General features: G+C 47.3%; 1 long non-coding RNA gene across 1 annotated transcript; it reads left to right on the top strand.

The window, feature by feature from the left end:
* The first annotated feature begins 4995 nt into the window (after positions 1-4995).
* On the top strand, positions 4996-9558 carry LOC144591087 (uncharacterized). Its single transcript, XR_013546690.1, has 3 exons — positions 4996-5254; positions 7402-7527; positions 9383-9558. It is a non-coding gene; the product is annotated as an uncharacterized LOC144591087 (long non-coding RNA).
* Positions 9559-14235: the final 4677 nt, after the last annotated feature.

The raw sequence follows: 14235 nt of genomic DNA on the forward strand, positions 1-14235 counted from the left end.
TGAAACATGGTTGCAGGAGGGTTGCGATTGGCAATTAAATATTCCAGGATTTCATTGTTTCAGATGTGATAGAATCGGAGGGGCAAGAGGTGGGGGTGTTGCATTGCTTGTCAGGGAGGATATCACAGCAGTGCTTTGGCAGGACAGACTAGAAGGCTCGATTAAGGAGGCTGTTTGGGTGGAACTCAGAAATGAGAAAGGTTTAGCAACACTTATAGGGGTGTATTATAGACCGCCAAATAGGGAACGAGAATTGGAAGAGCAAATATGTAAGGAGATAGCAGATATTAGTAGTAAGCACAGAGTGGTGATTGTGGGTGATTTCAATTTTCCGTATATAGACTGGGAATCACATTCTGTTAAAGGGCTGGATGGTTTGGAGTTTGTAAAATGTGTGCAGGATAGTTTTTTGCAGCAATACGTAGAGGTGCCTACCAGAGAAGGGGCAGTGTTGGACCTCCTGTTAGGAAATGAGATGGGTCAGGTGACGGAGGTATGTGTTGAGGAGCACTTTGGGTCTAGTGATCATAATGCCATTAGTTTCAATATCATTATGGAGAAGGTCAAATCTGGACCAAGGGTTGAGATTTTGGATTGGAGAAAGGCTAATTTTGAGGAGATGAGAAAGGATTTAAAAGGAGTGAAATGGAAATTGTTGTTTTATGAAAAGGATATAATAGAGAAATGGAGGATATTTAAAGGTGAAATTTTGAGAGTACAGAGTCTTTATGTCCCTGTTCGGTGGAAAGGAAAGAATAATAATTTGAAAGAGCCGTGGTTTTCCAGGGAAATTGGACACTTGGTTCGGAAAAAGAGGGAGATATACAATAAATATAAGCGGCAGGGAGTAAATGAGGTTTTTGAGGAATATAAAGAATGTAAAAGGAATCTTAAAAAGGAAATTAGAAAAGCGAAAAAAAGATATGAGGCTGCTTTGGCAAGTAATGTAAAAGTAAACCCCAAGGGGTTCTACAGATATGTCAATAGCAAAAGGATAGTGAGGGATAAAATTGGTCCATTAGAGAGTCAGAGTGGACAGCTATGTGCTGAGCCGGAAGAAATGGGGGAGATATTAAACAATTTCTTTTCTTCGGTATTTACCGAGGAGAAGGATATTGAATTATGTGAGGTAAGCGAAACAAGTAGAGTAGTGATGGAAATTAGGAGGATTAAAGAAGAGGAGGTACGTACACTTTTGAAGAATATAAAAGTGGATAAGTCTCCAGGTCCTGATAGGGATATTCCCTAGGACATTGAGGGAAGTTAGTGCAGAAATAGTAGGGGCTATGACGGAAATATTTCAAACGTCATTAGAAACAGGGATGGTGCCGGAAGATTGGCGCATTGCGCATGTTGTGCCTTTGTTTAAAAAAGGTTCTAAAAGTAAACCTAGCAATTATAGACCTATTAGTTTGACGTCTGTGGTGGGAAAATTAATGGAAAAGATACTTAGGGACAATATATATAATTATTTGGATAATCAAGGCCTGATTAGAAACAGTCAACATGGATTTGTGCCTGGAAGGTCATGTTTGACTAATCTTCTTGAATTTTTTGAAGAGGTTACCAGGGAAATTGATAAGGGCAAGGCTGTGGATGTTGTCTATATGGACTTCAGTAAGGCATTTGACAAGGTTCCACATGGAAGGATGATTAAGAAGGTTAAATCGTTGGGTATTAATAGTGAGGTTGCAAGATGGATTCAACAATGGCTGAATGGGAGATACCAGAGGGTAACGGTTGACAATTGTATTGCAGGTTGGAGGCCAGTGTCTAGTGGAGTGCCCCAAGGATCTGTGTTGGGTCCACTGTTGTTTGTCATTTACATTAATGATCTGGATGATGGTGTGGCAAATTGGATTAGTAAATATGCAGATGATACTAAGATAGGTGGAGTAGTTGATAGTGAGGTAGATTTTCAAAGTCTACAGAGAGACTTGGGCCTTTTGGAAGGGTGGGCTGAAAGATGGCAGATGGAGTTTAATGCTGATAAGTGTGAGGTGCTGCATTTTGGTAGGACAAATCAAAATAGGACATACAGGGTAAATGGTAGGGAATTGAGGAATGCAGTGGAACAGAGGGATCTGGGAATAACTGTGCATTGTTCCCTGAAGGTGGAATCTCATGTGGATAGGGTGGTGAAGAAGGCGTTTGGTATGCTTGCCTTTATAAATCAGAGCATCGAGTATAGAAGTTGGGATGTAATGTTGAAATTGTACAGGGCATTGGTGAGGCCGAATCTGGAGTATGGTGTGCAGTTCTGGTCGCCAAATTATAGGAAGGATGTCGACAAAATGGAGAGGGTACAGAGGAGATTTACTAGAATGTTGCCTGGGTTTCAGCACTTAGGCTACAGAGAGAGGTTGAACAGGTTGGGTCTTTATTCTTTGGAGCGTAGAAGGTTGAGGGGGGACTTGATAGAGGTTTTTTAAATTTTGAGAGGGACGGACAGAGTTGACGTGGGTAGGCTTTTCCCTTTGAGAGTGGGGAAGATTCCAACAAGGGGACATAGCTTCAGAATTGAGGGACAAAGGTTTAGGGGTAACATGAGGGGGAACTTCTTTACTCAGAGGGTTGTGGCTGTATGGAATGGGCTTCCGGTGGAAGTGGTGGAGGCTGGCTCGATTTTATTATTTAAGAGTAAATTGGATAGGTATATGGATAAGAGGGGATTAGAGGGTTATGGTCTGAGTGCAGGTAGATGAGACTAGGTCAGGGAGAATGGTCGGCGTGGACTGGTAGGGCCGGACAGGCCTGTTTCCATGCTGTAGTTGTTATATGTTATATGTTATATATGGAACCCCCATTCTCTAAAGAATGAGGACATCATATCATATCATATCATATATATACAGCCGGAAACAGGTCTTTTCGGCCCACCAAGTCCGTGCCGCCCAGCGATCCCCGTACATTAACACTATCCTACACCCACTAGGGACAATTTTTACATTTACCCAGCCAATTAACCTACATACCTGTACGTCTTTGGAGTGTGGGAGGAAACCGAAGATCTCGGAGAAAACCCACGCAGGTCACGGGGAGAACGTACAAACTCCTTACAGTGTAGCACCCGTAGTCAGGATCGAACCTGAGTCTCCGGCGCTGCATTCGCTGTAAAGCAGCAACTCTACCGCTGCGCTACCGTGCCGCCCACGGTATCTCAGATGTGCGGCGTAGATAGAGGAGGGGGAGGGGAAGGTGAGGAGGGGAGTATAGGAGGGGAGCCGGGGGGGTGGGAAGGAGGGGATAGAGTTGGGGGAGAGGGGAGGAGAGGGAGAGGCAGAGGGGAGGGAGAGGCAGAGGGGAGGGGAGGGAGAGGCAGGGGGGAGGGGGAGTGAGGGGATTGGGAGTGAGAGGGGTGGGGGATGGAGAGGGTGGAGGGGGGAAAGGGGAGGGAGGGGGAGTAAGAGTGTGGGAAGCGGGGTGTGGGGGTGGGGGGAAAGGGGTTGGGGAGGGAGTGGTGGAGGAGGAGAGGGAGGGGAGGGCGGGAGGGGGAGAAGGGGTGGGGGAGGAGAGGGAGGGAGCGGGAAGGGAGGAGGGGTGAGGGAGGAGAGGGTGTTGCCCCAATGCAGTAGAGGGAACCCTAGGGGGGAGGGGGAGAGGGTAGAGAGGGGGGAGCGAGGGAGGTAGGGGGTGGAAGGGGGGGAGGGAGAGGGAGGGATGGAGGGGGTGGGAGGGAGGGGGGGAAGGAGGGGGAGAGGCACTGGGGGGGAGGGGAGGTAGGGAGTGGGAGGAGAGGAGGAGGGTGGGAGGGGGGAAGGGGGAGGTGGGGCGGGTGGGAGAGGGGGGAATGGGGGAGGGGTTGAGGGGCGGGGGCGGTAGAGAGGGAGGTACGGGGAGGGGGGAGGGTGGGGAAGGGAGTGCGGGAGATGGGGAGGAAGGAATGGAGGGAGAGGGGGAAAGGGGAGGACGGGGAGAGGGGGAGGGGGGTGAGAGGGGCGGGGAGAGTGCGGGGGAGAGGGTGCTGCACCAATGAAGCAGTCGTTTGGCACGGTCGAGTAAATGAAAAAACTAGATAATTAAATTGGAGGAAAGCAGGCAGTTAAAAACATTCCTAATCTCCCCGAAATAAAATCGATTAAGGTTTGATAAGGGCTTTAAACTTTCAAAAAAAGCTGTTCATGAGCAAGTAAATAGTCAATAGTCAATTTATTTATATACACATAAATGTGCAGTGAAATGAAAAATTACCCGCAGTTCAACAATAAGACCAATAAGAATAATCAATAAAAATGCAATAACACATACAATCATAAACCAACACAAAACAAAAGAAACATCCATCACAGTGAGTCTCCTCCAGTCCCCTCCTCACTGTGATGGAAGGCCAGAATGTCTTTTTCTCTTCCCCTGCCGTCTTCTCCCGCGGTCAGGCTGTTGGAGTTGCCACATCGGGGCGGTCGGGGCTCCCGACATTGAAGCCCCCGCCGGGCGGTGAAAATCCTACGGCCTATTTCAGGCCTCGCCGGATGGTGAAACGTCCGCGGCGGGCCGACCCAAGCCCCGAGGGGGAGGGTGGGGGAGGGAGTGAGGGAAAGGGGGGGGGGGGGGGGGGGGCGAGGGGAGGAGGGAGAGAAGTGGAGGGGGGAGTGAGGTGAGAGGGGCGGGGAGAGTCGATTAAGGTAAGATAAAATCGATTAAGGTAAGATAAAGTGCTTTAAACTTTCAAAAAAAGCTGTTCATGAGCAAGTAAAGGCTTAATATGATATCAAATGCACAGCTCCACCTAATTCGTCAGGTCATATTTATTCATGATTTGTAGACAGGGAATAGCACACAAAATGTTAAATTTGTGGGGCGTCAGTGTTGATTGCTGCTGTAAATAGGCAGCAGTAGATCGCCCTCTGCTGGTGCAGCAAATCTCTGGCGACAAATGTCATCTATCTGGGTTTAACTATTCAAATGATCAGATATTAATACCTTATTTACACGGTTATAATGAGAAGTGCTGAAAACTTCATTGTTTCTTTTTTCTTCTCGTACTCCAAAGTGGAAAGAGAGATATATTGATGTGGAAGAAGGAACTGGACATGCTGGTTCAAACCGAAGATGGACACAAAATGCTGTGGTAACTCAGCGGCACAGGCAGCATCTCTGGAGAGAAGGAATGGGTGACGTTTCGGGTCAAAACCCTACTTCAGACTGAACGTCGCGGGAAAGGGAAACGGGAGATATGGACGATGATGTAGAACAAATCAATGAATGATATGCAAAAAAATAACAATGATAAAGGAAACAGGCCACTGTTTGCGAGGTGAGAACGAAAAACTGGTGTGATTTGGGTTGGGGAGGGATGGGGAGAGAGGGAATGCAGGGGTAACTTGAAGTTAGATAAATCAATATTCATACCCCTGGGGTGTAAGCTGCCCAAGCGAAATATGAGATGCTGTTCCTCCAATTTGCATATAGCCTCTCTAAACGCAATGATGGGGAGTTATTGAACAAATTGCCACCAACTAATTCTCTGTTCCAATCACAACTGCTTGGCCAGATATTCTATTTCAGTTTAATTTAGTTTAGAGATACAGCACGGAAACAGGCCCTTTGGCCCATCGATTCCGCACCGACTGGCTATCCCCACACACTAACACTAACCTACACACACTGGGGACAACTTATTCTTATACCAAGCCAATTAACCTACAAACCTGTACGTCTTTGGAGTGTGGGAGGAAAGCGAAGATCTCGGAGAAAACCTACGAAGGTCACTGGGACAATGTACAAACTCCGTACAGACAGCACCCGCAGTCAAGATCGAACCCGGGTCTCCGGCGCTGCAAGCGCTGTAAGGCAGCAACTCTACCGCTGTGCCTGTTCAGTTCTCCATTCCTCAGAACTTTAGCTTTCCACATCTGATTAGGGGCAGGACTATTTCCATTCATCTGTAAACATTTACTGTTCAGTCAGTCAATGTCTCCAAATGCAGTTATAACGTCATCCGGTGATAAGTGATAGGAGGGGGAGAGGGAGAGAGGGAGAGAGGGGGAGAGGGGGAGAGGGAGAGAGAGAGAGAGAGAGAGAGAGAGGAGAGAGAGAGAGAGAGAGAGAGAGAGAGAGAGAGAGAGAGAGAGAGAGAGAGAGAGAGAGAGAGAGAGAGAGAGAGAGAGAGAGAGAGAGAGAGAGAGAGAGAGAGAGAGAAAGAGAATGCAAGGATTATTGAACTTAGAGAAATCAATATTCATTCTTTGGAAAAAGCTTGGATTGTTTTCTCTGGAGAGTCGGAGGAGTACAGAAAATTATAAGAGCAAGCATAACATCTTCTTCATTCTATCTGCTCGTGTTGAGAATTTCAGGAAGCAATGGACTTGGACACCAATATCCCATTAATACTGTTCTGGGTCTTTCAATTAACTGTCTACTATCCGGGTGCACATTTTGCTCAACACCTTCGCTCAGTCCGCCTGGACCAACCTGATCTCCCGGTTGCTAAACACTTTAATTCCCCTCCCAATTCCCACATTGACCTTTCTGTCCTAGGCCTCCTCCATTGTCAGAGTGAGGCTAAACGCAAATTGGAGAAACAGCATCTTGTCTTATATTTCGCCTGGGCAGCTTACAGTCCAGTGGTACGAATATTGATTTCAAGTAACCTTGGCATTCCCAGTGAGACCATTCGTCCCATCATCATCACTGCATTTTCAATACAGCTGCAGACGGATGTTTCTTCGACCGGTAAGTGAAACAGATCCGTGTACCAGGGAGACACAAGAAACTAAACATGCAGGAATTTTGAGCAAAAAACAAGTGTTGCCGGAACGCCGATTGATGGACCCCGGGAACATAGTCTGTCCATTTCCCTCCATAGATGTTGCCTGAGCCGATCTGTCCATCCAGCACTTTCAGTAATGGCCATCGCTCAGTGTGAAATATAGTGGGAGTGTGGATCCAACTCTTTGTGTGAGTTGAGTTGAGTTTGAGTTTACTTTATTGTCATGTGTACAGAGGTACAGTGAAAAACTTTTGTTGCGTGCTATTCTATTTGTGGAAAGATAATACATGATTACAACCGAGCCATCCACATCCATTGCTTAGAGATACACTATAAAGGGGATAACATTTAGTGTAAGAGAAAGTCCAGTAAAGTCCGATCACAGATAGTCAAAGGGTCTCCAATTAAGAGGATAGTATCTCATGATTGCTCTCTAGTTGTTGGTACGTTGGTCCCGTTGCCGGATAACAGCTGGGAAGAAACTGTCCCTGAATCTGGAAATGCGCCTTTTCATACATCTTTGCCTTTTGCCCGATGGGAGAGGGTAGAAGGAGTGGCCAGGGTGCGACCCGTTCTTGATTGTGCTACTGGCCTTGCTGAGGTGGTGTGAAGTGTGAATGGAGTCAATGGAAGGGAGGTTGGTTTGTGCGATGGTCTGGGCTGTGTCCATAATTCTCTGCAATTTCCTTGAGGTCAATGATGGAGCCGTTCCCAAACCATGATGTGGTGCATCCCGATGAAATGCTTTCCACCGCGCATCTGTAGACGTTAATGGGAGTTGTTGGGGACATGCCGAACTTCCTAAGCCATCTGAGGAGGTAGGTGTGATTTCTTCGCCATTCCTACAGTTTGGGTGGTCCAAGAGAAGGTGTTGGTGATATCTTCTCCTGGGAATTTGAAGCTTTTAACCTCCTTTACTTTGACGCCGTCTGTGGGTGCACGTTATATTTTATTTCAGTTGATTTCACATGGCTTTCGCCATCCACAAAAAAGCTTCCAGTTCGAACACATCCATACCATTGCCTAGTTTAGTTTATTGTCAAGCGTCCCGAGGTACAGTGTAAAGCTTTTTTTGTTGCGTGCTATCCATGCAAAGAGAAGATATCAATGATTACAATCAAGCCGTCCATGGTGCACAGATACAGAACAAAAGGTATTCAATTTATTCACAAAATGCTGGAGTAACTCAGCAGGCCAGGCAGCATCTCGGGAGAGAATGAATGCTGCCTGACCTGCTGAGTTACTCCAGCATTTTGTGAATAAATCGATTTGTACCAGCATCTGCAGTTATTTTCTTATACAAAAGGTATTCAATGCAAGATAAAGTCCAATAGTCCGATTAAAGATAGTTCAAATATCTCCGATGAAGGAGAGATAGATCGGGGCAGTATTCCAGCAGGTGAGACTGAAAGAGTTTAAGTATTTACAAAAGTAACAGGTCGCAAAATGGTTGCAGCCTTCATCATGTCGTATCTCCGTTGGCGCTACGGCCGAACACCGTGGAGTCGGCGGCCTCCAGCTGGGATCGACCTTGAAGACTCCGGTCGCAGGGCCTGGACTTACCATCTCGGAGGCTTCGGCCGTGGGCCCTGCAGACCGCAACATCTGGAGTTCGCAGGTCCCTGGCTGGCGACCGGCTTTCGGGAGCTCCAGCCGTAGCAGCTTCGACCGCCCCGGAGCGCGAGGTTTGATCGACCCGCTCGCAGGCCCTTCATCGCCCTGCGTGGCCTGGCCGCCGCACTTTCCATCGCCCGGTGGGGGCTCAGGACCTTCATCGGCCTGCTCGGCTCGGCTCGGCCCTGGGACTTTCCATCGCCCGGTGGGGGCTTCAAAAGTCGGGAGCCTCGATCGCCTCGTGGCACCACGGGAGAAGAATGAGGAGGAGATAAGACTTTTCTTTGCCTTCCATCACAGTGAGGGTGTGCTTGGAGTAATCACTGTGATGGCTGTTTGTGTTAAAATTGTCATTGTGTGTCTTGTGTTCTTTATTGTCTCCTGCCGGACCCTGACGTGAGAGGACGCTGGCGCTATTTGTTCGCCGCTTCTCCGTCAGGACAGTTCGTCTGTTTGTTTTTATGTCATGACTGTTTTTGTAAATCGTCTTTGAGCATTTGGAAAAGCGTTATATAAAATAAATGTTTATTATTATTATTATTATTCTTGCACGTTGTAACTTGCTTAGCTCAGCAGAAAAAGATAAAGCTGTGTCTAACCGTGAGAAGTGCAGCTAAGCAGAAAAAATAAAGCTGTGTCTAACCGCGAGAAGTGCAGCATGTACTTTAAAAAATCCTGAGCTTTAGTTGGCCTTGCTGAAAAAAAGAATAGGCTGAGATTGCATTATTAAGGAAAAAACTGACCTTTCGTTGGCTTTGCTAAAAGAAATATCAAGAATAAGATGAGATTGCTTTATTTTGAAAAAAAAGGACCTGCTGATGATTTCTTAATACCTTATATGGACATGGTCTTATTTATTTCTCTACCTTGTGTGGGCATGATGTGAGTGGTGCCACCTCATTCACGGATAAGAAAAATATGTAACTATACCGTTTTGTCCCTTGTTTCTGAGAGTGGGACACGAGCTGAGCTTGGGTGTCGGAAGACCTCCCCACTCCTGCCTGGCGTAATAAAGACTTTACTCTTTTACCACTAACTGTTGCATTGTTGTCCGTCTAGAGAAAAACGAACTTTAACAAGACGATGGTCCAGTTGCCAGAGAACACCTGGGAATAAACTGGTCTCTTCTTCCCTTGCCGCTTCAGATGGAGGTTTCGTGTTGAAGAACAGGTTTCTGGGTGGGTGTTGGTTTACCCATGAGGATACCCAGAGCAGTGGATGGAGTAGAGAAACAATTGGTGGAAATTGGTGGGCGAGTGTTTTTCTTTATTTCAAAAATAAACTTTATTCTAAGAAACCCAAATCTGAGTTTAGTTTATTATCACGTGTACCGAGGTACAGTGAAATACTTTAATTGCGTGCTAACCAGTCAGCGGAAAGAATATACACCGAGACATTCGCAGTGTACACATCCATGATTAAAGGAAGAACGTGAAAAATGTTAAGTGTAAAATAAAGTCCAGTAGAGTCCGATTACAGATAGTCCGAGGGTATCCAATGAGGTAGATGGTGGCCCAGAACCGCTCTCTAGTAGTTGGCAGGGCCGTCTGATTATTGTGGCTGTGAAGGGTGAGTGCGTCCACACATCTCTGTCGTCAGCTTGCTCCCCCACCCCCCCCCCCCCTCTCTCCCCCCCCCCCCACCCCCCACATCCCCCACATCCACCATCCCTTATGTGTCACTTGTGTGGTTTGATGCTACGTGACTAACTGCGTGGGCTCTCCGCAAAGAAAGTGAAAGAATATCTTCCGCATTCCAGTCCAGTCTCCGGAGAGGAACCCGCGACAGCGATTGAACAGGTTCAGAATATCCTTCCCCGACAGACATAACCGCTGGCGTTAGAGTCGAGGCTGGGATTTGCCAAAGGCTAACCAGAGCTCTCAGCGCGGGGCTTGGAGTCAGTCCGGTGAGGTTCAGGGTCTGACTTCAGCGCTGACAGTGCAGGAGGGGGCTCCCAGCGAGACCATTCGTCCCATCGTAATCATTGCAACCCCACTGCAGCTGCAGACCGACACTTCCTCGACCGGCGAGTGAAACAGATCCGTGCACCAGGGAGACACAAGAAACGAAACATGCGGGAATTTTGAGCAAAAACAAGCGGAGCAGGAACTCCAATTGAGGGAGGCCGGGAACATAGTCTGTCCATTTACCCCCATAGATGTTGCCTGAGCCGATGTGATCTTCCAGCGGTTGCGGCAAGAGACAATAGACAATAGACAATAGACGCAGGAGGAGGCCATTCGGCCCTTCGAGGCAGCACCACCATTCAATGTGATCATGGTTGATCATTCTCAATCAGAACCCCGTTCCTGCCTTCTCCCTACACCCCTGACTCCGCTATCCTTAAGAGCTCCATCTAGCTCTCTCTTGAATGCATTCAGAGAATTGGCCTCCACTGTCTTCTGAGGCAGAGAATTCCACAGATTTACAACTCCCTGACTGAAAAAGTTTTTCCTCATCTCCGTTCTAAATGGCCTACCCCTTATTCTTAAAATGTGGCCCCTGGTTCTGGACTCCCCCAACATTGGGATCATGTTTCCTGCCTCTAACGTGTCCAACCCCATAATAATCTTGTGTGTTTCGATAAGATCCCCTCTCATCCTTCCAAATTCCAGTGTATGCAAGCCTAGTCGCTCCAGTCTTTCAACATATGACAGTCGCGCCATTCCGGGAATTAACATAGTAAACCATCAATAGCAAGAATATCCTTCCTCAAATTTGGAGACCAAAACTGCACAAAGTACTCCAGGTGCGATCTCACTAGGGCCCTGTACAACTGCAGAAGGACCTCTTCGCTCCTATACTCAACTCCTCTTGTTATGAAGGCCAACATTCCATTGGCTTTCTGCACTTCCTGCTGTACCTGCATGCTTGCTTTCAGTGACTGGTGCACTAGGACACACAGATCTCGTTGTACGTCCCCTTTTCCTAACTTGACACCATTCAGATAATAATCTGCCTTCCTATTCTTACCACCAAAGTTGATAACCTCACACTTATCCACATTAAACTGCATCTGCCATGCATGTGCCCACTCACACAACCTGTCCAAGTCACCCTGCAACCTCATAGCACCTTCCTCACAGTTCGCACCACCACCCAGCTTTGTATCATCTGCAAATTTGCTAATGTTACTTTTAATCACTTCATCTGAGTCATTAATATATATTGTAAATAGCTGCTGTCCCAGCACCGAGCCTTGTGGTATCCCACCAGTCACCGCCTGCCATTCTGAAAGGGTCCCATTTATCCCCACTCTTTGCTTTCTGTCTGCCAACCAATTTTCTATCCAGTACCCTACCCCCAATACCATGTGCTCAAATTTTTCCCATTAATCTCCTAAGTGGGACCTTGTCGAAGGCTTTCTGAAAGTCGAGGTACACCACATCCACCAGCTCTCCCCTGTCAATTTTCCTAGTTACATCCTCAAAAAATTCCAGAAGATTAGTCAAGCATGATATCCCCTTCGTAAATCCATGCTGATTCGGATCGATCCTGGTACTGCTATCCAAATGCTCCGCAATTTCGTCTTTTATAATTGACTCCAGCATCTTCCCCACCACTGTTATCAGACTAACTGGTCTATAATTACCCGTTTTCTCTCTCCCTCCTTCCTTAAAAAGTGGGACAACATTAGCTACCGTCTAATCCACAGGAACTGATCATGAATCTATAGAACATTGGAAAATGATCACCAATGCGTCCACAATTTCTAGAGCCGAGGCCTCCTTAAGTACCGTGGGTTGCAGACCATCAGGCACTGGCGATTTATCAGCCTTCAGTCCCATCAGTCTACCCAACACCATTTCCTGCCTAATGTGAATTTCCTTCAGTTCCTCCGACACCCTAGGATCTCTGGACACTAGAACATCTGGGAGATTGTTTCTATATTCCTTAGTGAAGACAGATCCAAAGTACCGGTTCAACTCGTCTGCCATTTCCTTGTTCCCCATAATAAATTCCCCTGCTTCTATCTTCAAGGGACCCACATTTGCCTTGACTATTTTTATCCTATTCGCATACCTAAAAAAGCTTTTACTATCCTCCTTTATATTATTGGCTAGCTTACCCTCGCACCTCATCTTTTCTCCCCGTATTGCCTTTTTAGTTATCTTCTGTTGCTCTTTAAAAGAATCCCAATCCTCTGGCTTCCCACTCTTCTTTGCTATGTTATACTTCCTCTCTTTTATTTTTATGCTGTCCTTGACTTCCCTTGTCAGCCACGGGTGCCTCTTAAAATCTTTCCCCCTCTTTAGGATAAATTGATCCTGCAACTTGTGCATTATTCCCAGGAAAACCTGCCATTGCTGTTCTACCGTCGTCCCTGCTGGGGCCTCCTTCCAGTGAAATCTGGCCAGCGCCTGGCTCATGCCTCTGTAATCCCCTTTGCTATACTGTAATACTGACACTTCCGATTGTCCCTTCTCCCTCTCAATTTGTAGATTAAAACTTACCATATTATGATCACTGCCTCCTAATGGCTCTTTTACCTCGAGTCCCCTTATCAGATCAGGTTCATTACACAACACTAAATCCAGAATTGCCTTCTCCCTGGTAGGCTCCAGTACAAGAGCTGTTCTAAGAATCCATCTCGGAGGCACTCCACAAACTCTCTTTCCTGGGGTCCATTACCGACCTGATTTTCCCAGTCTACCTGCATGTTGAAATCTCCCATAACCACCGTAGCATTACATTTGCGACATGCCAATTTTAGCTTTTGATTCAACTTGCACCCTATGTCGAGGCTACTGTTTGGGGGCCTGTAGATAACCCCCATTAGGGTCTTTTGACCCTTACAATTCCTCATTTCGATCCATACTGATTCTACATCTCCTAATTCTATGTCACCCCTTGCAAGGGAGTGAATATCATTCCTTACCAACAGAGCGACCCCACCCCCTCTGCCCACCTGTCTGTCTTTTCTATACGTTGTGTACCCCTGAATGTTCAGTTCCCAGCCCTGGTCCTCTTGTAGCCATGTCTCTGTAATTCCCACAACATCATACTTGCCAATGTCTAACTGAGCCTCAAGCTCATCCACTTTATTTGTTATACTTCGCGCATTTAAATACAACACTTTAACTTCGGTATTCACCTCCCCTCTCACACCGGTCACAATTGGCCCTGACCTTACTCTCTTATCCCATCTAGAACTTCCCTTCCCATTTATTCGAGTCCTTTGCAATTTCTCCGTACAGGTCGCCCCTACCCCAGAAGAGATCCCAGTGGTCAAGAAATTGAAATCCCTGCTCCCTGCACCAGCCCCTCAGCCATACATTCATATCCCCGATCTCTCTGTTGCTGCCCTCACCAGTATGAGGTACAGGTAACTGTCCAGAGATAACCACCCTCGACTTCCTACTTCTCAGTCTTCTTCCGAACTCTCTAAACTCACGTTGCAGTTCATCTTCCTCCCGACGTCGTTCGTGCCCACGTGCACAACTACTTCCGGTTGATCGCCTTCCCTCGCAGCATGTTCTGAAGCCGGTCCGTGATGTCTTCAACCCTGGCACCAGGGAGGCAACAGACCATCCTCAAGTCCCGCCTGTCGCCACAGAATCTACTGTCCGTAACTCGGACAATGGAGTCACCCACTACTATGGCTCTTCCTGACTTCGGTCTCCCCGGTTGAGTCTCCTTGCCTGGATTAGAGCCACCAACCTGTCCGCCGCTCAGACTGGAAGCGTGTTCTGCCCCGACAGCTCTCAAGAGGGTGTACTTGTTTGCAATAGGCACAGCCACCGGGGTCTCCTGTAGTCCACGTTCACTCCCGTTTGAAACAGTCTCCCACCTTCACTCGACCTGGACCCTTGGCGTGACAGCCTCACAGTAGGTCCTGTCCAGGAAACTCTCGCATTCCCAAATGGCCCTGAGGTCATCCAGCTGCTTTTCCAACTCCACCACACGTCCAT

The sequence above is a fragment of the Rhinoraja longicauda genome, unplaced genomic scaffold (assembly GCF_053455715.1).
Source record: "Rhinoraja longicauda isolate Sanriku21f unplaced genomic scaffold, sRhiLon1.1 Scf000563, whole genome shotgun sequence".
NCBI lineage: Eukaryota > Metazoa > Chordata > Chondrichthyes > Rajiformes > Arhynchobatidae > Rhinoraja > Rhinoraja longicauda.